This window comes from Diabrotica virgifera, chromosome 3 (assembly GCF_917563875.1).
Source record: "Diabrotica virgifera virgifera chromosome 3, PGI_DIABVI_V3a".
Classification (NCBI taxonomy): Eukaryota; Metazoa; Arthropoda; class Insecta; order Coleoptera; family Chrysomelidae; genus Diabrotica; species Diabrotica virgifera.
The window spans coordinates 116,259,464-116,285,929 of record NC_065445.1 but is presented as its reverse complement, the minus strand read 5'-3'; the positions used below and the strand labels follow the sequence as shown (position 1 = coordinate 116,285,929).

Here is a 26,466-nt window from a genome sequence, read left to right as displayed (position 1 = left end):
GAAGGTGACTTAATGAAGATGATAAAAAAGAGAAAACTTGAATATCTGGGGCATATAATGAGAGGTAGCAGATACAGGATGCTGCAGTTAATACTCAATGGAAAGATCGACGGAAAAAGAGGAATTGGTCGAAAGAAATATTCATGGCTCCGAAACCTTCGTCAATGGACTGGCTTATCGGCAGATCAATTGTTACATGCCGTACAAGATCGAGAACGATATCGGCAAATTGTTATGGAAGCTACCCACGCCTAAAAATTTGGGCACGGTACTTAAAGAAGAAGAAGTAATTCTTTTCATTTTTGTATAGGTACATATTTGTTGTAGAACTAACAATAAACGAGATAATTCAATAATACAATAATTATGCCCCAACTGTCACTATTTTCCCCTCATAACTCGGAAAATATCGACCGCACGAAAAAAATTATAATAAATGAAATTATAGAAAATCACATTTCCAACAATTTTAGTTTCCACACTTTTTGTCAAAAAATTGAAAATGGCGGAGATATTGAGCAAAAACGGTTCTCATTTAAAATCAAGATGGTGGCTAACGCAACGGTGGAATTCAGTCGAGATTTTAAATTTGGACTAATATTGGCCCTCCCTAATGATTAGAAAAATAAAATTTGGGGCAGCTCCTAATGCAAGGTTAGGCCTGTTATTCGTCTAACCCGACTGGACTATAATAATCTGTCGATCTTATGCCAATTTCTGTCTTAGAATTCGTTTTTTGTTTTCGCTGCCTCCTTCTTGGATATGTAGCAGTATCTTTTGTACGTTTGTTTGTCTTCTAGGTTTTTTGAGGCTAGCCGTAAAACAGATCTTCTAATTCCTCGTTTAACCAGTAGTTTTCCGTGTTTCTACGAATGATATTTTAAGATATTTTAAGAGTGTTATACATTTCTTCAGGTGATCCTGTAGGTTCGTAGGTTCGTCAGGATCTTTTCGGCTAGTCTTATTCTATACAAGAAGATTGTGGAGTCGTGGTAAAAACTATCTAGGTTATACATATGCAGGTTGCCGAGATGAGAAATTAGGTCTTGCTTTTTCCTCTTATTGCGTTACCTGTTTGTATTTTATGAGGGTTAAGGTTTTGAGTAAGTAGTGGCCTGATCCACAAAAATTTTGTTTGTGATTGTTGTCTGGTTATACAGTAGTCAATGATAGATTTTAACCCCCTTTTACTTTGTTCCCACGTGAATTTGTGGATGTCTTTATGTATGATACAGAGTTAAGTGACATTCATATTATTCATGTTGGTAACAAGATGACATGACAGCGAGGTGACGGTGACAGGAGTCAGGTTCAGGGTTGTTAGGTGAGCGTTACCGGCATGTGAAATGTGAACTAGTTATAATTGTTACTCATACAATAATTATTATCTAATATTGTATTGTAGTTGTTTTATTTGTTACACCTTCCATCAGGCTTATACATGGCGTCAGGTGTGATAATCTTAGCATGGTGGAACCATTTCTTGTTTGTATAGATACTCAACTGTAAGCTTGTAAAACGTGAGTATTATTTTTTGGTATCATCATGGAATCCACGTTTAAGCCACCTGAATCTCTAATATTAGACGGGAATATATCTGAAAACTGGCGCAAATTTAGCCAAAAGTTTGATCTATTTATGATAGCTACGGACCTAACCTCCAAACTAGAAAGTAAAAAGCTGGCAGTTCTCTTAAGTCTGGTGGGTGATGAGGCATTAGAGCTGTACAATACCTTCACATTTGCCGAAGATGAAGACAGAACAGTAACTTGTGTTAAAAATAAGTTTGAAGAGTATTGTTCACCAAAGAAAAATGTTATTTTTGTAAGATTTGAGTTTAACAGTATTAGCCAACAAGACTCATTGACCCATTGACTCATTTGTTACAGAACTACGGAAAGCCATTAAAACAACAGAGTAAGACCAACAAGACCAGATGGTCAGAGATAGAATAGTATTGTGCATACACAACAAAGCAACACAAGAAAAACTGCTTAGAGGGTCAGACTTAACGCTAATGAAAGCAGTTGACATATGTCGAGCGAGAGAAATAAGTAAACACCAGTCTAAAATGTTACAAAATGAGTCATTAATAAACGCAGTTCAACGAAGAGAACCAAGACCTATTCGTGTGTGTACCAGACGTGGATACAATCATTTGAGAGATGGTCGATGCCCAGCTTGAGGTAAAACATGTGCCACGTGTCAAGGGAATACCCATTTTGCAAGAGTTTGCAGAGAAGACCACAAACCTAGTGGGAGCAGTGTGACAAGGAAACCAGAAAGTCCAAGAAAGAGAATGAAAGAGCAGAAGAAGAAAGTACATCAAGTAACAGAAGCCAGTGTAAGTGATGTGCACAGTTCGGGAAGTGAAAGTTATGGCAGTGAACATCAGTATTTTGTCAGGTCAGTAAATTCTAAATGTAAACACAAACTTTGACCAGATATGTGGTCAGCTGATATTTATGTTAATGATAAGCCTGTGTCATTTAAATTAGATACTGGAGCTGAGGTAAGCACTTTGCCTTTATGTATTCTCAGAGAAATAGGCCCAACAGCATATATACGTAAATCTAATATATCATTAGTATCATATGGGAATTCAAATTTCAAAATTAAAACAGTAGAGAAAGTTACATTAACTTGTGTTATTAAAAATGATAAAAAAGATATATATTTTGTAGTTATAGATACAAAACATCAGGTTCCTTTGCTAGGGTTTAAGGAATGTCTAGAATTAAAGTTAGTCAAACGGGTAGATTCATTAGTAAGTTCTAAATTTAACAGTTTAAATGATCTAGTAACAAAATATTCACATGTGTTTGAAGGTTTAAGAAAATTTCCAACAAAACACCATATAACCTTGAGGGAAGATACCAAACCTCGAATAAGCACCATAAGACGGATTCCACATGCTTTACGAAAACGTTTAAAAAATAAACTGTGTGGTCTTGAGGCACAAGGAGTCATAATGGGTTCACCCACTTGTCATGGTGGAAAAGCCAAATGGTGACTTACGATTATGTCTTGATCCAAAAGAACTCAATGGGGCCATCAAGAGAGAACACTTTCAAATTCCTTCTGTTGATGAAATTGTAACTTTACTTGGTAGAGCACAGTTCTTCACCGTTTTAGACATGAAGGATGGTTATTGGCAAGTAGAGCTGGATGATGAAAGTGCAGATTTGATGAATGACCTTTGGTACACCATTTGGTAGGTACCAATTTAATAGACTGGCTTTTGATATCTGCTCAGCCCCAGAAGTATTCCAGAAAAAGAATTTTGGAATATTTGGAGATCTTGAAGGCGTAGGCCTTTACTTTGATGATTTAGTAGTCACTGGTGCCTCAGAAGTACAACATGACAGGAACTTAAAAAGGGTTCTTGACTGTGCTACCAAATACAACATAAAGTTCAATAAGTCTAAAGTACAGTTCAAACAAACTAGTGTCAAATACATGGGTCAGATATTTTCAAAGAAAGGACTGAAAACAAGTGATAAATATATCAAAGCAATCTTAGACATGCCCACACCAGAATGCAAACAAGATGTTGCAAGGTTTTTAGGAATGGTAAAATATGTAGCCATGTTCGTGCCAAGCCTATCAAAAATATCTGCCCCGTTAAGAAACTTGACAAGATTGGATGTAGAGTGGCAGTAGTCAAGTGAGCATCAAGATTCACTGGATCAGCTAAAGCATCTGTTGACTAACTCGCCAATCTTGGCAATATTTGATCCAAAGAACCCAATAGAAATTGAAACAGATGCATCAAAAGACGGACTGGGGGCATGCTTGTTGCAAGAAGATAGACCTGTGGCCTTCGCATCTAGAAGCCTTACAAAAACTGAGCAGCAGTATGCTCAAATAGAAAAGAAAACCCTGGCTATTTTATTTGCAGTAAAGAGATTTCACTACTTTGTCTATGGAGCTTGTGTAAAAGTTCATAGTGATCACAATCCACTGGAATCGATTTTTAAAAGAGATTTACAGTCTATTTCCCCGAGAATCCTGAGAATGAGATTAAAATTATTAGATTATGATTTAGTTGTATCATACAAACCAGGAAAAACCATGTACATATCTGACACACTGTCAAGGGCATTTCTAAAAAACAATAAAAGATCTGTTGATACAGAAATAGAGTTTGCGGTTCATTCAATTGTCAATGATTTATCGTTATCTAAGGAACGAAAAAATCAGTTTCGACAAGAGACAATAGCAGACCCCCAACTACAAGTTGTTTTTGACTTTATCATCAGTGGCTGACCAGAGCAAAAATATAAAATTCCAGAGAATGTCAGACACTTCGCGCCAAAATAAAAGAGAATCTATTTATAACTAATGATCTTTTTCTAGACAATAAATTAGTTGTCCCTTTTTCATTACGAAAGGAAGTTCTAGGATTACTTCATGAGGGACATTTAGGCATAGGAAAAACAAAAGCGCATACACGCCAAATTTATTATTGGCCTGGTATGGCTATGGATATTGAATCATATATAAGGGCATGTAAGAGTTGCGAAAAATTTGCTAGAAAAAACCCAAAACAAACCCTATTGCCATATCCACTACCTAAAAGGCCATGGGAAAGGGTAGGGTCTGATATTTTCACATATGCAGGAAAAGTTACGTAGTTTTATTTGACGCACATTCTAACTGGTGAGAGGTATTACCCATTAGAGACAAAAGTGCTGAAGCAGTAATTGATGAAATTAAGACAGTTTTTGCACGATTTGGATCAACTGATTTTCTTGTAACTGACAACATACCTTATAATAATGAAAAATTTAGAAAGTTTGGCAGAAATTGGAACTTTACCTTGATCTTTCGTAGTCCTAACTATCCACGTTCAAATGTATTAGCAGAAAAAGCAGTCTCAATTGCAAAAAACATGTTAAGGAAAACCATAGATGAAAGAAAGCATGCAGACCTTCAGTCAGCATTAATAAATTATCCATTAAAAGGCATAGGATACTCCCCTTCACAACTTCTTAGTAGTAGGAGATGTAAGACAAAGGTTCCAATTTCAGTTAAATTTTTACATCCATGTTTGTGTGAAAATGTTGAAATGAAAATGAAAGCTAAAAAGAATTAAATGAGACAACTTTTAATAAAAATGCAACAATATTGAAGCCGTTGGACAGAGACATGAATGTAACAGTACTACCGTAATCACCGTAATATCACCTGGAAGTTTGCAAAAAACTTGAATCAACATGAATCACCTAGATCATACATCCTGGAAGATGGCACTGGAACCTCTATCAGAAGGAACAGATGTCACATAAGATCATCAGCAAATAAACATGTTGTAGACCTTGGAGATGATCAAATAAAGAGTAACCACCATCATTTGGGTGGTGATGTTAGTGTGGGTCATGAATTGCCAGACAATGAGGGTATTGAAAGTAGGGACCCTCAATCAAGAGAAATATTAATCCCTGACAATCACACACCTGAAATGTCAAATCCTACTAATACTTACTGTACAAGGTCAGGGAGACAAATTAAAAAACCTTGTAAGCTCAACCTATTATATATAAAGAAAAAGAAAAGAGGATGTATGATACATAGTTAAGTGACATTCATATTATTCATGTTGGTAACAAGATGACATGACAGGACAGCGAGGTGACGGTGACAGTAGTCAGGTTCAGGGTTGTTAGGTGAGCGTTATAGACCGGGAGATATTATACAGAAGTTCAGCCACGATTTTCTAAGTCCTGCCTTTTGCAATAGTGGAAGGGTAGATGAGGTACTTACAATTTGTGGAAATATCCACAAATTTCCTGTGACATTTTCCTGTAAAAATTAGATTTTCCCAAAAAATAAAAATAGGGTTTTGCGATGAATTTCTGAGTCCTGCCATATCCGTAGAATGACAGGATACTATAGATTTTATGAAGAAAATTTTTTGGGCAGGAGGGTTGCAAACGGGCTAACGGAGTATATATGTATACAAACATGTAAGGAAAATAATGAAATTTTCATGATTTTCTGGGTCCTGCCAACTAAATAAAGTAAACATATTTATTTCAAAATGATCAAAAAAAATGTTGGCATGACGTCTCCTACTGTTTAAGTATACTTTCTCCCTTGGAAAATTATGCCCAACATTTTTACCCAGATTCCGTGATTTTCTGAGTCCTGCCTTTAAAAAGTTATAATACTCAAATGCAATCAATACTTTCTCGGTACTCGGCAGGAAGATTAAACGGTTCTTGTAAGACGGCAGGAGTCCTAGATTTGTAAGAAAATTCGTGAAAAATTCCACGATGTTCTGAGTCATGCCATTTTGCATATATTTTAAGAATCTTAATATAAGTCTATTTACAAAGAGGCAAGATGGTTTTTTAGTTATTTCGTATACAGGGTGGGGCATTAGTGTGACAAAGTCCAATTACTCGTTTGTCGTAAGAGATACGAAAAAAAGTTATTTAGGTAAAACGTGGGGCAAAGAGAGGATCATAATTTAAAAATATTTTCTAATATACAGGGCTACTCATATTGACAGGGTGACACAAACTTATGTTTTTTTTAATGGAACCTGATATAATTTTAAGATTCCTAAGATAATTTAAGGCAATTTAACACAATTCACATAATCCAAAAATGTTTCCTAAGGGAGCTAGAGCTCTTTAAAGATGGCGCCTTGTAATTAGTTTTTTTTATCTCCAGAACGATAGACATTTCCATTTCGATAGACAAAGCTGGTCCGCCTTTTTAGCTTCCAGAGATAAATCGATTACATCAATTGCGAATCTCTAGTACCGGTCATAGGAGTCCGTTTTGGGTAGGCAATGGTTATTTTATCGCATAACTTTTTTGCCTTTAACTTTTAAGCATTTTTGACACTATATTATTAAATTGTGAGGTATTCTAGTACTAAACGGTACTCTTATTTTAAGTCGGTAGGATGCACCGTTTTCTAGAAAAATCAATTTCAAAATTTTTCGTATTTTGAATTTAAGAAAAATTTGAAAAAATAAAAAAAACGGTGTATTTACCGACTTAAAGCAAGAGTAACTTTTAGTACTAGAATACCTCATAATTTAATACTCTACTGTCAAAAATGCTTAACAATTAAAGCAAGTTATGAGATTTCGTTGATCTACCCAAGACGGACGCATATGACCGACACTAGAAATTGACAATTGATAAAATATTCATCTCTGGAAGAGAAATAAACGTACCAGTTTTCGTTTTTCTCAATAGTTTTTATTATTTATTTTTTTTTTCAAATTCAAAAACCGAAAAATTTTTCAAATCGATTTTTCTAGAACACGGCGTATCCTACCGACTCAACGCAAGAGTACCTTTTAGTACAAGAATACCCCATAGTTTAATAATCCAGTATCAAAAATGCTTAAAAGTTAAACACAGAAAAGTTATGCGATAAAATATCCGTTTCTCTACCCTAAACGGACGCCTATGACCGGTACTAAAAATTGACAAATGATGGAATCGATTTATCTCTGGAAGATAAATAGGTGTACCAGTTTTCGTTTTTCTATTGGGACCGTGCAAGTTCGGCAAAGCGACATCTACTTCTACGCTGTGCAATATTATTCGCACTTTTAATTATATTGGCCAATTATATTAGTCCTGGTTACTGGATAATTGTCAAGGCCATAGTCCAAAAAAATAATAAGAAAAAATAAGATTGAGGTTATGTATTAAAACATAAACAATTGTATGTAGTAAATAAAATTAGTTATTAAAATGCAGTACTGCAAGCAAAATACAATTAACTTATTTACCTTTATACAGAGAGAGTCTGTAAAGTGGAATAAATTCAATATCTCAAATACTAATTGTTTTTTTGGAAAATGCTCAGACATGTCGATTAGTATTTCAAATTGTCCTTTTTGACATTCAATAAAAATGTATACAGGGTGTCCCAATTTAGAGATATGACGTCATCGTCAATTTTCTTAAATGGCAACACTGTCATTTTGATAGCTAATTTGATAGGGTTTGTAAAGTTATACATAACTGCAAAATATCAAATTTTTATTCTCTACCATTTACAAGATAATAGAAAATAACAAAGTTATATCTGTAATTTGGAATATATTCAATAATTAAAATACTAACTGTTTTTTTGAAAAATGCTCAGACCCGTCGATTAGTATATCAAATTGTCATTTTTGACATATAATAATAATGTATACAGGGTGTCCCAATTTAGAGATATGACGTCATCGTTGATTTTCTTAAATGGCAACACTATCATTTTGATAGCTATTTTAATAGCGTGTGTAAAGTTATACACATCTGAAAAATTTCAAAATTTTATTCCCTACCATTTACAAGATAATAAAAAATAACAAAGTTATGAAGAACAAGAAGTAATCAAATAATAATTGAATTTATTTATTTCAATTAAGCAAATGCTCATAACGTTGCCCATTGACAATTTGACAATAATTGAGGGCAACATTATGAGTTTTTGCTTAATTTATTGAAATAATTAAATTCAATTATTAGTTGATTACTTATTTTTCATAACTTTGTTATTTTTTATTATCATCTAAATGGTAGAGAATACAAATTTGAAATTTTGCAGTTGTGTATAACTTTACACACCCTATCAAAATAGCTATCAAAATGACAGTGTTGCCATTTAAGAAAATCAACGATGACGTCATATCTCTAAATTGGGACACCCTGTATACATTATTATTATATGTCAAAAAGGACAATTTGATATACTAATCGACGGGTCAGAGCATTTTTCAAAAAAACAGTTAGTATTTTAATTATTGAATATATTCCAAATTACAGATATAACTTTGTTATTTTCTATTATCTTGTAAATGGTAGAGAATAAAAATTTGATATTTTGCAGTTATGTATAACTTTACAAACCCTATCAAATTAGCTATCAAAATGACAGTGTTGCCATTTAAGAAAATCGACGATGACGTCATATCTCTAAATTGGGACACCCTGTATACATTATTATTGAATGTCAAAAAGGACAATTTGAAATACTAATCGACGGGTCTGAGCATTTTCCAAAAAAACAATTAGTATTTGAGATATTGAATTTATTCCACTTTACAGACTCTCTCTGTATAATAATTGCATATCATATCAATATTGTGGAGCAACATATAATTTTTATTCTTCAATGACAGTAGATATGAAATGTACGTCAATTTGACAATATGAATTATTTAAGAAAGTTGCAATATTTCTCCGTTATTCGCGCACGTTTGTTTCTCAATTCCCTTCCAAGTACTTGCACACCGAGAATACAGAAGTGTTCTGAAACTATTAAAAAAAAACTAATTAGAATACGCCATCTTTAAAGAGCTCTAGCTTCCTTGGGAAGCATTTTCGGATGAGGTGAATTGAGTTAAATTTTCTTAAAATTATCTGAGGACTCTCCGGGCTTCGATTGTTAGAAGAGTTTCTGGACACCCTGTATAATAGGTACAATCCATTAATTAATCCAATTAATTGTAAAATTATTGATTTTCTTCCTATTACTTTTTAGATACAAATATGATCTAATCGCTTAAAATAAATAGGTTACAATTTGGTATTAGATTTGAAAGGTGTGTAAAAATCCGAGACATTACTCAGGAAAATAATATTTAATACCGTACGATTCTTTTAACGATGTAAAAATTAATTTTTATGTATTAAGTATCTTTGCGGTTATCCTGCCACGTTGTAAATGGTTTTAGATTAGTGTTTTTTAAGCATACTTGACATGGCATGACTCAGAAAATTGTAGTGATATGAATATGTTTGTATAATAACCTGCAATAATTTTACTGACTTAAAATTTTATTTTTATATACGAAATAACTACACAACCATCCTGCCTCTTTGTAAATAGCTTATATTAACGTTCTTGAGATATGTTAAAAATGGCATGACTCAGAAAATCGTTTAACTTTCCACGAATTTTCTTACACATTTTTAACTCTGTGTAGTAAAAAAGGTGTAACTAAACATCCTGCCTTTTTTAATCTTCTTCTTCTTCTTTTGCCCTTTAATTCGTCCAATTCTGAACATAGGCTTCCCCCAGTTTCCTCCATTCGCTTCTGTTTAGTGCTTTCTGTTTCCAGTGCGTTCCTCCTATCTTTTTAATGTCGTCTCCCCATCTCATCTTTTTAATAATGTCTACTTAAATTATTTATTTTATAATACAATTTATTTTATGACTCAGAAAATCACGGAACCAGGGTGAAAATTTTCAACAGAATTTTCCAAGGGACAAGTGCAGTTAAACATTAGGAGACGTCATGCCAACATTTTTTTCGATCATTTTCAAATAATTATGTTTAATTTATTAAGTTGGCAGGACTCAGAAAATTACGAAAATTTCATTATTTTCATTACATGTTCGTATGTCCATATACACTCTTAGTCCTTTTGCAACCCTCCTGTCCAAAAAATTTTCTTCATAAAATTGATAGTATCCTGTCATTCTATGGATATGGCAGGACTCAAAAATTCATCGCAATTTCACATTTTTTTCCTCGTGGAAAATCTAGTTTTCACAGGAAAATGTCACAGGAAACCCGTGGATTTTTCCATAAATTTTAAGTAACTTTTCTAACCTTCCAGTATTGCAAAGGGCAGGACTTAGAAAATCGTGGTTGAAGTTCTGTTAATATCTCCCGGTTTATTACCGGCATGTGAAATGTGAACTAATTATAATTGTTACTCATACAATATTTATTATCTAATATTGTATTGTAGTTGTTTTATTTATTACACCTTTCATCAGGCTTATACACTTTATATGTCTAAAATCCCCATTTTGTATTTTTAATTAATGTTGCTGACACAGTTGTATAAGACGTGTGCCATTATAATTTAGCATATCTTCTCCGTATTCTCCTATCGCTGCATGTGTTCTTTCCTTCCAATTCGTCCATTAGTCCCCTAGTAATAGTATATCTTTCCGGTTTCTAAAACAGCTTATTGGTTCATTTAATTTTTCAAAAAAATTCTCTTTAGTTACATGATACGAAAGTCCAGACCTGGCGCAATCCAAGCCAACACCTGCAGCTGACTCTACAGTTTTCATCCAGTTCTGTTTGCTAGTATTATTTTAATTGTATTTGTATTGTTAAATTCATGTATTATTATTCTTGGTCTTGTTCAGTTCGGACGTATTCAAAATTGTAGTTTAGAAATAAAAATATTTTTTAAAAACAAATTTCATTTTTTGAAATTTAAAATTCTTTAGTGTTAGCAGTTGTGTCATCGTTTGGAGTGTATATACCTACATACTATTAAGGTCGATTTATACATATACGGGCCGTGTCTGTTCCGTATCAGTGCCGAGTCCGGGTATTTTTAATGCTATATTTACATTCAACCGTGCTGTGGCAGTGTGCGTACCGGGCCGAATATACTAAAGGAAAACGTTATTACATATTATATCTGTGTAAAAAATAGTTGAAAATAATCGCGACTGATTAGAATAATCGAATTGGTCCGGTTTTGCGGACCAATTCGATTAATTTTTCATCGTCCATAATAATATATACTACATAGTACCTACGTAAATCGGATCCGTAAAGAAATTACACTACAATCAAATGTAATAATATGTAATTAGAAATAAGAAATAAAATATATGTACTTAAATATATAAATAATACATATAAAAAACCATAACATACTAATCGCACAACATCTCCTGCTTGTCTATTTACCTGCATTCGCGTTCATTAAACAATAAAATAGTGTTTATACAAGTCCGTGCGGTCCGTCTCATTTCCGTGTATCGACAGTGCCCAACCAAAAATATCGGTTAGGATTACATAATTTCAGGCCGGACACGGACGGGCCCCGTCCGGGAAACGCCAATGTATAAATATATTCATAAGAATACATACTGTTTTTTTTTTGGACCGGGCCCTGTCTTAACACGGAACGGACACGGCCCGGATATGTATAAATCGGCCTTAAATCGGCCTTTATCAGGTCTTGTCCTCGTAGTTTTAGCTCCATTGGGATTATTCGTTCGTTGGTAGCAGAAAAGTTCTTAATATTTTTCAAATATCGTTTCTTGATTGCTATGGAAACGCCCGCTTTTGTTTGTTTTTCTTTTTTGACTCCGCTGTAGATAATATGTAAATAATCTCCTTTTATTTCGTTACTTCTCCCTTCTTCTTTTTTTCACTCAGGACTACGATATCCATGTTGTATGTTGATAGTCCTTTGAAGACTTCAGTATCCTTTGTTCGAATTTCTTGTACGTTCCAACAACCTAAATTCATGTACCTTTTTCTTTGCCGTGTTCGTCGTAAGTTTGTTACAGTCCATATCCGAGGCTTGTTCGAATTTTTTCCCACTATAATTTTTTCCGGAGAATGAGGAGCAAACCCATTGCTCCAACCCCCATTCTAGGAGAACCAGAAACATTTCTGTAGGGGCCTTCTACTTTTAGCCCATATATTACAGTTTTATGGCGCCAGAAACTCGGCAGATATTTCATAATAATTAATGATGTTTTTGTTAAGTTTTATACTACCCACAACTTTCTTTGTTTCTTTTAAAATATTATACTTTAATGCTTTTTAATCAATATTTTATCAAACAATATTTCGAAATTAATTTTTTTTAATTATTTTCTAATTAATTTCATAATCTAATCCGTCGGTTTTATGACGGAAATTCTAACGTTTATAGATATTTACTATTAATGAAACATAAATTAATTATGCTCTCTAGGAAGAATTACTTTTAAAAGGTATTTAAAGCACTCAGGAGATTAGAAAGCTATACTAGTACTTCAGCCTCAGTTTATTCGTTAACTTTCCTAAAGGTAAGAGCTTAGTTTTTTATCTTAATTAATGTCCATTTATTGAGTCTTATTTCAAACGGTTAACAGTTATTATAGTCTAAGAGCTAGTGAACCCTCCGACTAACGGTCTTCCTGTAAGGCTAGAAATTTCTATAGTGATAATACATAGCACACCAAGGCTAAAAACCATTACCTGGCAGGCATCAGCCGTGCACGTGTATCTATCTGGTGAATCGAAAAGTGCATAGTTTAGGGGAAAAATAAACTTTGTCCTGTAAAGTTTAAATTTAAGTATGTGTTTGAGTAAGTCATTTAGAAAAAATGTGTACAATGACAGGCGATTCTGAAGAGCACAAGACCTTGCCAGGCGAGGGGAAAGATTAGGGGTTTTTCCTCAAATTATTTTTTTTGCATCGAAAAAAGTTTTTTTAGATTTTTTGAATCATTCCAAACAGAAAAGGTCTCTAGTAATTTTTCTCTTAAGTTAATAGTTTTTGTTATATAAGCGATTAAAAATTTTGAAAATTGCGAAATCGGCCATTTTACCCTAAATCGGACATTTAACTAAAAATTTCAATGTTATCAAGGTAGGTAGATATTCTCTAAATATAGATTGATGAAATCCCGAAGAGTTTTTTGCAATACAATATCGAAAACCCCTTTGTTTTTTAATTGCTAATCAAGCGGGCGATCACACTGTAGTATAAGTGGGGAGGTTTGAGTTTGTATAAATTCATTATCTCGAGAATGGGCAAATTTGAAGAGAAATCCTCAGACAGGTCGATTTTTATTTTTAAATTAGGACTTTTTGGCATATATATAATACTAGTGACGTCATCCATCTGGGCGTGATGACGTCACTAGTATTATATATATGCCAAAAAGTCCTAATTTAAGAATAAAAATCGACCTGTCTGAGGATTTCTCTTCAAATTTGCCCTTTCTCGAGATAATGAATTTATGCAAACTCAAACGTCCTCACTTCCGCCCGCTTGACTAGCAATTAAAAACAAACGGGTTTTCGATATTGTATTGCAAAAAACTAATCGGGATTTTATCAATCATTGTTTAAAGAATATCTACCTACCTTAGCAACATTGAAATTTTTAGTTAAATGTCCGATTTAGGGTAAAAAATTGCCGATTAAGCAATTTTCAAAATTTTTAATCGCTTATATAACAAAAACTGTTAACCTAAGAGAAAAATCACTGGAGACCTTTTCTGTTTGGAATGATTCAAAAAACCTAAAAAACACCTTTTTCACTGCAAAAAAATAATTGTAGAAAAAACCCCTAATCTTTCCCCTCGTCTGGCAAGGTCTTGTGCTATTCAGAATCGCCTGTCGTTGTACACATTTCTTATAAATGACTTACTCAAACACATACTTAAATTTAAACTTTACAGGAGAAAGTTTATTTTTCCCCTAAACTATGCACTTTTCTATTCACCTGGTAGATACACGTTCACGGCTGATGCCTGCCAGGTCATGGTTTTTAGCCTTGGTGTGCTATGAATTATCACTGTACAAATGTCTAGCCTTACAGGACGACCGTTAGTCGGAGCATTCACTAGCTCTTAGACTATAAACAATATTTGTATAAACAAATTAAAAAATTTTATAAAAATAAAATAAAAATTTTATTTTTAATTCAGCTGCAATGCGAAGGCAAAACAATCCTACTTTTCAATTAGAATACGGAGCGCAGTCCAGTCCCTTGAATCGCGATTTTCGGCTCTTATTGGAGCCTTCATCGGAAGGAACGTAGGCTTGATCTCCATGGAGAACTCTCCTTCCGATGAAGGCTCCAATAAGAGCCGAAAATCGCGATTCAAGGGACTGGACTGCGCTCCGTATTCTAATTGAAAAGTAGGATTGTTTTGTCTTCGCATTGCAGCTGAATTAAAAATAAAATTTTTATTTTATTTTTATATTGGTCTTTACTCCTTCGAGTAACTAGGTCCATTTTCTGTTGGAATTTACCAGCTGAACAGACGGGGTCGTGAATTGTAAGTTTTTTGAATTCCCTCTTGTCTTCTTCGCTTCAGCATCCATTTGGCTTGCAAATTTTAGAAGCCTTGGAGGTGTTACCAAGGAAATGGACCAATAAGTTTTCGATTTAAAAATCTTTTAGTAATGTTTTAATATTTTCTAAATATTATTAATAATGCTATTAGGATCGAAAACTTCATCTTTTAAAAATTTTTGTTATAATAAATAAATTAATTTATATGACAAAACAAAAGCAACTTTTGTGGACAAAAAAATGAAGAAAATTTCTCCAGGGAGAAGCCGAGAAAATACATTTTTTAACGCATACCTATATTATTAATAAATAGAATCATAATATTCGATTCCAGCAATAAAATTGGCGGTAAATAACTTTTACCGGCGAATTTGTATAGTTACGAATTTTTTATTACGAATTTGTATAGTTACGAACAGTCGCCGTTTATGAGTTGTCCGTTACCACTTGTCCGGTTACGAACTGTCGCGTTACGAGATGTCTGGTCACGCATAACAATATACATGCACAACATGGTGCATATAAAAGGAATAAATCAGCGGTTTCGAGAATGTGCGATTTTAGAAATAAATCCCCAAATAGGTCGATTTCTCTTTTTAAATTATAATTTTATGGCACACCTAGTGATGTGGGAAGAGAATATTCTCGAGAATATTCTCAGCCAGAAAATTCTCGGCGAGAATTTTCTATTCTCGACGAGAACTATCTTCAAGTTCAAGGTTATTGAAACTAGAAAGAAAGAAGCAATAAAAATGTTTGTCTCTAAAAGGAAACAAATGGCAATACATTCAATTTATTTGGCAGTGAATATATTGGATCCTAAGTTTAATAGTGCTCATTTAAGCAGAGAAGAACAAGTTGAGAGAACTGAGTTTATAGATAATTTAGCAACTTTAAAATATGGTGATGACTCGGCTTAAATAATGGCTGATTTGGCACTTTATCGGTCTAAGGAGGGATTTTTTGGAAAACCGTACGTTGTAAAATTGATTGAAAAACTAGACCCAATGATATGCTGGAAAGGTACATGCTTCGGAACAAAATTAACTAAAATAGCAGTTGATACATTAAGCATGCCTTCATCCAGTGCAGCAACGGAAACAAGTTTCAGTACTTATGGTTTTATCCACTCCTCTCAAAGAAGCCACCTTACTGATGAACGAGCTGGTAAGGTAACTTTTATTGCTCACAATTTAAAACTGTTAGAGGAAGACCAATCCATGACTGATCTGGCGACTCATGAAAAACAAAATCCCACAACTTCTCATCAGTACATTGAAATGCAGAATGTAGATGAACAGGAAGAGCTAATGATAGAGTTCTAAATCTGAGGCCTCATCTTTTTCAAATTAAATCACCACATCCATTATTTGCTGTTAAGAAGGAAATTTCATTTTTTATCAAACAAATTTTGTGTTTTCTGTTGTTTTGCATTTTTTTATATAGAGAACACTGTTTTTTTATCTCATAATTTTGTATATAATTTCATGACTTTTAATATCCTATTTCATCTTTAATAATATCCCTAACATAGGGTTCATTCTCAGAAAATTCTCCATATCGAGAATATTCTCCGATTTTTCATTCACGAGAATTTTTTAACACTAGGCACATCCCCGTGCAAGTTCGGCAAAGCGACCTCTATTTCTACGCTCTGTACTTTTATTCGCACTTTTAATTATATTGGCCAATTATATTAGTCCTGGTTGCTGGATAATTGTCAAGACCATAGTCCAAAAAAATAATAAGAAGAAAAAATAAGATGCAGGTTATGTTTAGCAAACGTAAACAATTGTATGTAGTAAATAAAATCAGTTATTAAAATGCAGTACTGCAAGCAAAATACAATTAATTAAATTTACCTTTATATAATAATTGCATATCATATCAATATTGTGGAGCAATATATAATTTTTCTGCGTCAATGACAGAAGGTATGAAATATACGTCAATTTGACAATTTCAATTGACAATATGAATTATTTAAGATAGTTGCAATATTTCTCCGCGACTCGCGCACGGTCGTTTCTCGTTTCCCTTTCCAAGTACTTGCACACCGCGAATATACCATATTGTTGATGTTATCAATCTGGGTCTGATGACGATTTTAATACGAATAGGGTCGTGTGCTAGCTCATTTTGATAGGTTATTTAATTCTCTAATATTTATTAATATAAACATTAACCTAATTATTTTTACAGGGTGTATTTGTTTTAATTTAATTAATTGACACAAAAAGAAGAATCTATGTAATTTATTTAATTCAAAATACATTTTACTGGTCATGTCATACAACTAAAAAAAATAATTATTTTCGTAACTAGTGCGGAAAGTGATACTTTCACGCACGAGACTTCCGTTGACCCAAACGACGCGATAGCGGAGTTCGGGCAAGCAGTCGAGTATGAGTTAGGAACAATATTTTTTTCTAGGGCCGTACGTTTGGGAAAAAGCCACAAATTAATTCTTTGACAAGGTTGTCAAAACCAAACTTTCAATATAATGGGTTACCACAACGACGATATTGGTTTCCACGACGACGATTCAAAACCACTGTAATTGAAATGTTCTGCACAAAAACACTTGGATGAACCCAAAACAAATCTTTATTGGACTACATATCAAATACAACTGGTTAATTCTTTTACCTGTAACTGACTAAAATATAATGCGATAATTAGCAATGCATGAGCGTCGCCAGTGGGGTTTATAATTACATGGCCAATACATTACATCACCCCACCCTAAAATCCTACTTATAACTAAATTTAGGAACACAACAAAACTAAACTCCTAAATACTATATTTCGAATCCAAAACGTTTTGGTTCTTTTCTAGATCTTATTGGACGTCTATGTGGGATGCCTGACTCTTGGATAACATCACTATCATTTTGAGAGTCTAGCTGAGGCTCCCCACCTAGATTTCCTGTTGAGCTTGTAGCGGCTTGGATAACATTTTCCTCGTTATTTTGAATATTATTTTCCTCTGAACTATCGTGCATCGTCTCCGCAAAGGTAATACCTTCTAAATTACTATTAAAAGCTATTTTAATTTGATTACAATGTCTTTTCCACGTAAGTTTACTCCCTAACGGATTTACCAAATATGCTCTTCTACCTAAAATTCGTAAAATCTTTGCTTTGCACCACGACACCTTGGTGTTTCTATAATCTTTAACTAAAACGATATCCCCCACTACAAACTCTACCTGTCTCCTCCCCCTATAATATTTCTTATTATTTTCATGCGCTTGCATCAAGTTACGTCTAATTTGTGTTAAATCAACTGGGTTTGATTGTTGGTTTTGTAAATCATCAGGTTTAATTAAATCTAGACGCGTTCGCAAAGCCCTTCCAAAAAATATCTTAGCGGGAGAAGTACCTGTCGACAGGTGCACTGTGTTCCTATATGTCAATAAAAATTTAGACAATGATAAATTAATATTCCTTTGATCAATATCTTTTAACAAAAAATGCTTGACTGTTTTAACGCTATTTTCAGCGGCACCGTTGCAATGTGCTGAAAAAGGAGGTATTGTTATATGTTTAATACCATTAATTAAAGTAAAATGTTTAAATTCTTGCGATGTTAGCTGCGGGCCGTTATCGCTGACAAGTACTTCCAGTAAACCATAACGAGCAAAACACTCCCTAAGTTTAGCAATCGTAGCCATTGAGGTGACTGAAGACATTGGACAAACTTCTACCCATTTAGAAAAAGCATCCAAAATGATAAGAAAATAAGTTTTTCGAGTTTCGGCAAAATCTATATGCACGCGTGACCAAACATTTTGAGGAATGCTCCAGCCTTGTAAGGGAACCTTAGGAGGATCTGCCTGCATGTGCTGACATGGAATGCAGTTCTTGCTGAGAACTTCAATTTCTGTATTTAATGATGGCCACCAAATATAAGACCTAGCTAATAATTTCATCTTAACTATACCAAAGTGAGCTGAATGCAATTCATTCAGTAATTTATTTCGTAGTTTACTAGGAACAATTACTCTTTGTCCCCACAATAAGACGCCATCTTCAATAGATATTTCATTTCGTTTAAGGAAATAGGGTTTAATCTCTAATTCAACATTTGTGGGCCATTTGGCCATAACATATTCAGTTACACGAGACAAAATCGGATCTAATTTTGTTTCTTTCCTTATATCACTCACATCAATAGGAATTTCTTATTTCATATAAATTTCATCAATGGGAATTAAATCATGGACGCAAGCAAAATAATAGTTCATCTCCAGGGATGGACTGTATATCATATTCTATGCTATATTTTCTACCTACAGAATATAAACTATTATTACTACACATTTTTAACACTATATGGCAAAACAAAAATTTAATTACCAAAGCATGGAAGGACTATATTGTATTACCTATAAAAAAGCCAGGAAAGCCAGATAACAAAGTTGAATCTTACAGACCTATATCTTTAAGTTCCTGTATACTAAAAACTCTAGAGAGATTAATCAAAAATCGGCTTGAATACTGGCTTGAGTCCGAAGATATCCTTCCCAAATCTCAGTACGGCTTCCGAAAATCCAGGTCTACACAAGATGTTCTCACTTCCCTAGTCTCTTCTTTACAGGTCAATTTTACAAATCAGGCGTCGACAGCTGCAGCATTTATAGATGTAACTTCAGCGTTTGATAACATAAATTTAGATATTCTTTATAAAAAATTAGTTGATCTTGGAATGCCACTTAAAATTTCAAATTTCATTGTATCCTTGTACAAGAACAGATGGACTTACTTAAAAATAAACGAGAACCTTTTACCACCAAGGTTAACGAGTATAGGTATACCACAGGGTAGTATTTTAAGTCCACTTCTCTTTTCATTGTACAATATAGATTTAGAACATATAGTACCTCCACACTCTAATATTTTACAATTTGCAGATGATGTTGTGTTGTACACCTCCCATTCTTCCCTAGACATTTGTAGACGTCAACTTGAATTTACATTAGATTGTGTAAAAAATGATTACCATTCTCTAGGCTTATCCATATCAACCACAAAGACTGAAATTTGTTTTTTCTCTAAAAAACGCCAAATTCCTCAAGGCACCTTCAAATTAGGTAGAATAGAATTTCCGATAAAAAATTGTGTTAAATATCTTGGGACGTATTTGGATCGTAAACTGTTATGGAAGGATCAAATTCATTCTATTATAAAGAAATCAGAAAATTCTATGAATATCCTTAGAGCTTTTTGTAGAACCGGTTGGGGAGCTGACCCGAATATTGCATTGCTATTCTATCGCTCAATGATTCGACCAATTTTCGACTATAGTTGTCATTTATATGGGTCTGCGTCAACAGGATATCTTAATAAAGTTGAAATCCAAAGGAATAAATGTTTGAGACTCTGTCTCGGTTACTTAAAATCTACTCCTATTACTATTATTGAGATTGAAGCTAAGGAACCACCACTTACTCTACGTAGACAGTTTTGTACAGATAAGTTTGTAGCTAGAGCTATCTCAAAAAACGTCAGCTACTTAAGGACTATTCGTAACTTGCATATATTAGATTTAAGCCATAAATATTGGTGTACTAAAAAAACACCCATATACGTTGAAAGCTACAGGAAGTTGACAATGAATGAAAACCAAATGTACAAAAATAAAATACCTTTAATTTACACTAAACCTCCTGAAACTCTCTTTTCCAAGGTAATTCAAACAAACTACATGGATTCAAACCTTCCAGGTAATATTATCAACAAAATAATTAAAGACAGGTGGCCTATGTTTCAATATATTTTTACTGACGGCTCCAAAATTCAAAATAAAACCGGATGTGCAATATATCACTGGAATTCTGAATACAAAGAATCATGCCGATTGCCTAATGAAGCTTCAATATATACTGCCGAATTATCAGCTTTATTACTTGCGTTAAAATATATAGCCTCTCTTGGTATGGACAATTATATCATTTTCACCGATTGTAGAAGTATAGTGGACAAACTCACTTCTATCCAATCGACAAAAAATCTAAACCACATTGAGATATAAATTAAGAGTCTATATTATGATTTTACTTCCTCGGGCAGTTCAATTATTATTTGTTGGGTGAAAGGACATTCTGGAATATTAGGAAATGAAGAAGTCGACAAATTAGCTAAATCTGCAGCTTTAACCAAACAAAACATAAGCAACATACTTCTACCAGTAACCGATATAGATAATATCAGTAAAAACCATTGCAAACAAAATTGGCAACGTGTATATAACCAAAGTACAACGGGAATAAATTTTAGAAATTGCCAGCCACTAATTCCCAATGAGAGATGGTTTAAACAAGAATCAAATAGGCTATTTATAAAAACAATAAACAGAATGAGGTCAAATCACGCACTAACCCCAGCATACAAACACAGCATAGGTATCAGTGATAACCCATATTGCGCCTGTGGTGGAATGGGAGATCTACAGCACCTCATATTGGAGTGTGGACTGTACAGACAAAATATTAAAGTAATGTATGAAAAGTAAATTGATCTAAATTGTCCTTTACTTGTCAATTTAAACGAAATTCTTTTTCCAAAAAATAAGCAGACGTTACAATGTCTTTACGAATATGTAACGTCCTGTAAATTTAAATTTTAAATAGGCTTAGATAATAAAATTATAAAATTGTAAAAATATCACACAAAATTGAAAAATGTATCCATTAATATAGTATAACACTCTGTAAATTTAGATAATAAGTAGGCTTAGATATTAACTTAAAATTGTTATTGTAATACCATACAAAAAGCACAAATAGTCTGGCTAATTGGCTCCGTCAAAGCCATTAATAAAAAAAAAAACATTTGTGGGCCATTTGGCCATAACATATTCAGTTACACGAGACAAAATCGGATCTAATTTTGTTTCTTTCCTTATATCACTCACATCAATAGGAATTTCTTCGCTGTCTGCTAAATAATTTAAATTAACAGTTTCCTCTATATTAAACTTAGAAGAATCTAGCCTTATCGGCTTATTTGAAGGCAATCTGCTTAAAAAGTCTGCTACATTTTTTTGTGTCGATACATGCTTTATATTAAAATTGAAACCACTTAAAAATACTGCATATCGTTGCAATCTATTTGCCGCTGTAAAAATGGATACTTACGCCTTGTTATCTGTGATTAAATTGAACTCCTTCCCATATAAAAATTGGTAGAAATGTTTGATTCCCCACACTATAGCAGTTGCTTCTTTATCTAGAGTCGAATAAGCCTTTTCGGTATCGCTGAGCGTTCTACTAGCAAAATAGATTGGTTTCTCGCTACCATCTTTCAAAATATGCGAGAGAACAGCTCCGATCCCATAATCTGAACTATCAACCGTTAAATTTAATTCTAAGGTTGGGTCGTAATGAACTAATACTAGATCTGAAGCTAACATTTGTTTAATAGTGTCAAAAGCTAATTGACATTCTTCATCCCAGTGCCAAACTACATTTTGTTTTAAAAGCTTATATAAACAATGAACAAGGTTTGGGAGATTTGGAATGAATCGATTATAATAATTTATACTTCCCAAAAACGATTTTAGTTGTGTCACATTTGTAGGTTCTGGGATATCCTCAATAGCCCGAATTTTATCTTGACTTTTATGCAAGCCCCTTTTATCAATTATAAATCCAAGATAAGATACTGATTCCGCGAAAAACGTACATTTTTCTTTTTTTACTGTAAGACCACATTCTTGTAAAATCGCTAAAACTTTACACAAATTCTTAGTGTGTTCTTCCCTATTCCTTCCTGTAATTAGAATATCATCTAAAAAAATAGATATACTTGGCATATTGAGAAATATTTGTTCCATAATACGTTGGAACTGGGATGGACCTGATACAACTCCGTACGGTAGACGATTAAATGCAAATAATCCCTTATGAGTACTAATAACCGTATATTTCCGAAAATCTGGATGAATCACAACTTGCTGATAAGCTTGACTCAGGTCAATTTTAGAAAACTCTTGACCACCCTGTAAATTAGCAAATAAATCATCGATCCGTGGTAACGGATATTTATCCGCTTCGATAAAAGGATTGATAGTTATTTTGAAATCACCACAAATCCTAACACCTCCATCATTTTTTAAAATCGGTACTATGGGTGTTCCCCATTCCGAAAATTCAACTGGAGATATAATGCCCTCCTGAACCATTTTATCTAATTCCATCTCTACCTTGTTTCTTAAAGAAAAAGGAACCACTCTGGGTTTAAAAAATTTAGGTCTGGCATCTGGTTTAATATTAAATTTTAACTGAAATTTATTAAATGTGCCCAATTTGTCAGAAACTACAGTGGGAAAATTTTTCATTAACCACCCCATTATTTCATTATGTTTATCTGCTTCAATAAAATTTAGTTCCCTGAAACCCATATTATAACACCTAATAAAATTTCTACCTAGCAAGGCTGGAGTTTCTCGATGCATAACATAAAAATCCAAATTATTTGTTTGTTTTGAAAAAGTTACTGGTAAGTTAATTTTGCCCTTAGGATGAACCTTGTCTCCCGAAAAATTAACTAACGATACATTAACTTGAGATAACGGTTGTGTATTAAAATATTTGTTATACATACTAAAAGGTAGGACAGAGACCGCGGCGCCCGAATCTAATTCAAATTTAAACATTTTACCTCTAATACTGATATTTGACTTGATAAATTGGCGGATCATTATTTGCTGATATACATAATACAGATGATTCAGTTCCTTCTTCCAATAAATTTAAAAATCTATTTCTACATACCCGTTTTAAGTGTCCTCGAACGTTACATAAATTGCAGATATAATCCTTATAGGGACATACTGAAGGCGGATGTCTTTTAGCACACCTGAAACACTTTTGAACACTACCACTGAACTCATCACGATTCAAATCCGAACTATGTCTCTGCATCCCTGAAGTTGAAGGTCTAGTCTCCTTAAATCGCCGTTCTTGTTGATGTGCTCTGCCATGTGATACTTGCAATATTTCCTTACTGCAACTTCCACTCGTTATTTGACACACCTCTCTTTCTTCTACTGGTTCCACTTTCACCACACTTCTGCTATCTACTTCGTTAATGCCAGTTATTGCTGCTTCTTCAATTTGTGCTGTTTCCATAGCTTTATTAAATGTGATATCTGACTTCAGTGCAAATAGCGTATTCTTTACTTTTCCCTCATTATATTTTGAAATAAACATATCTGTTAATTTCGTTTCCAAATTATTTCCAAATTCACAAGTACCGGCTAGTTTTTTTAAACGTACACTCCAATTTTGTACACTTTCACTTTTTGTTTTCGAAGCACCATAAAACTTTGCCCTTTCTACCCACACTAAACAAGTTTTGTTATAGTAGCTATCTAGGCTTTTTACAATGACATTAAATTCACATTCTTCAGGTTTTTTAGGCACGGACAAGTCGGATAACAAGATATAAGCTTCTTCTGAAAGGCTATATAACAAAATAGCTCTTTTAATATTAACATCTGTAATTTCTCTAGCGATGAAATATTGTTCTAGTCTTTTTATAAACACATTCCATTCACAAATTCTGGGATTAAATTCCAAATTTAACGATAAATCTAATTTCCCGTTTTTCGACATTTTGTATTCACTTATACACACTTTAAAAACGTTTTTATCTTCGTCGCCATGAAATGTTCTGCACAAAAACACTTGGATGAACCCAAAACAAATCTTTATTGGACTACATATCAAATACAACTGGTTAATTCTTTTACCTGTAACTGACTAAAATATAATGCGATAATTAGCAATACATGAGCGTCGCCAGTGGGGTTTATAATTACATGGCCAATACATTACAGTAATTGTCTACTAATCTGACTTTTAAATATTATGTCAAAATAATTTTATTTCATCGAATTATCAGTAGTAACTGCACAAGAGCTCTTATGCAGGACACTAGATTGCTTTCTGAAAAGTGCCCTACAAAAATGTCCATAAGACGTACATTGAATGTACATCAGATGTACATTGAATGTACATAAAATGTACACTGAAAGCTTCAACAACGTACACTGTACGTTTGTAGCGGACGTTCTATGGACGTCCAATTTTGTGAACTCTGGACGTTCGTTGGATGTCCATCGGATGTCCATTGTACCTTAGCGGGACGTCCATTGGACGTTCCAATGTACACATATGTACGTCCATTATGTCCATAAAACGTACTTGTGCTATCTGGGAGGTGGGTGGCAGCTTGAACAATGAATTTAAGCAAAAAGCGATGCTTATTTCTCAAATAATTATTTTTCTTGTTATCTGACAGCAGTAAATGTATTTTGAATAAAATAATTTACACACATTCTACTTTCTACGTCAATTAATTTAATTAAAAAAATACATCTTAAAGAAATAATTAGGTTAATGTTTATATTACTTAATAGAAAATTGAATATCCTTTCAAATGAGCTAGCATGCGGCCCCTATTCTCATTCAAAAAAATCATTGATTACGTCTTCACGAGTATGATATATACGCCAAAAAATCAACTTTAAAATAAAAATTAATCTGTTTCCGGCATATATTTCCAAAATCGTCCATTCACGAAAATATGAATTTATTCCTTTAATTTGCACCATCCTGTATAATATAGTCTTTATAGTAGAGGATCCGATATAGAGATCCGGTTTAATGGATAAAAATTATTGGATAAGTAATTTAGTATATTAAAATTAAAAAACAAACTAGAGGTGACTGATCTAATATTGCTCTAAGTCTAAACGGCACCAGGTGTATGTTTTCAAAAAACTGAGAGTGTGTAAAACATTTATTAAAAATCAGCTAAGTACTTTCAGCATATTAAAATCCCATCATCAGAGCTTCGTTTTTGAAAGTACTTAGCTGATTTTAAGTAAATGTTTTACACACTATCAGTTGAATATCAGTTGAAAACATACACCTGTTGCCGTTTAGACTTATAAGTGTGTACAAGTCATATAGTCTTTTTCTATTTATTAATCTTGTTCTCCATCCATCCAATGGCACTACAGCCCAAATCGAGCCTTGCTCTCCTTCAACAAGCTTCTCCAATCATTTCGATTTCCCGCTGTTCTTTTCCATGAACGCGTTCCCAGGAAGTTCCTGGCATCCTTATCGACTTCGTCTTCCCATCTCTTTTTAGGTCTTCCAACAGGTGCTTTTTCCCTGCATTCTTGCATTTAGCAATTTTCTGGGGATTCTATTCTCATGCATGTGAACTACGTGCCCTGCCCACCGTAATCTCTGCAGTTTAGTGCTAGAGTTGATTCGCTATATTGCTCGTATATTTCTCTAATATACCTAATTCGCCAGTTGTTATTTTCACTTATTGGGCCCAGTATCCTACGTAATATTTTTCTTTCAAACACATCTAATGCATTGGCAGATTTATGTGTCACCACCCATGTTTCACAGCCATAACTTACTATGGGCCTGATTATTGTTTTATAGACCCGGAGTTTTGTTTTCCGGGTTATTATTAATCTTGTTCTGACTATAACCAAATACTATTGACTGTAATACATACAACTCTTGACATTTCCCATTACATTTGAGGAAGCAAAAAAATAGCGCCATCTAGTTGTCAGCGGTGATAACCAGAGCAATCTAAACTTACATTTATAAAATTGCTTTA

The 26,466-nt window shown here is 33.5% G+C and overlaps 2 protein-coding genes across 2 annotated transcripts in view; both read left to right on the top strand.

Annotated features, from left to right (window-relative positions):
• Positions 1-26,466, top strand: part of LOC114330187 (uncharacterized) — a 121,940-nt gene that overhangs the window by 43,817 nt on the left and 51,657 nt on the right. The gene's annotated exons all lie outside the window — the stretch shown is intronic.
• Positions 12,657-26,466, top strand: part of LOC114330188 (uncharacterized) — a 177,977-nt gene continuing 164,167 nt past the window's right edge. Inside the window, exon 1 of the mRNA XM_050646870.1 lies at positions 12,657-12,805. The gene's annotated coding sequence lies outside the window, so the exon portion shown is untranslated. The remainder of the gene's footprint in view (positions 12,806-26,466) is intronic.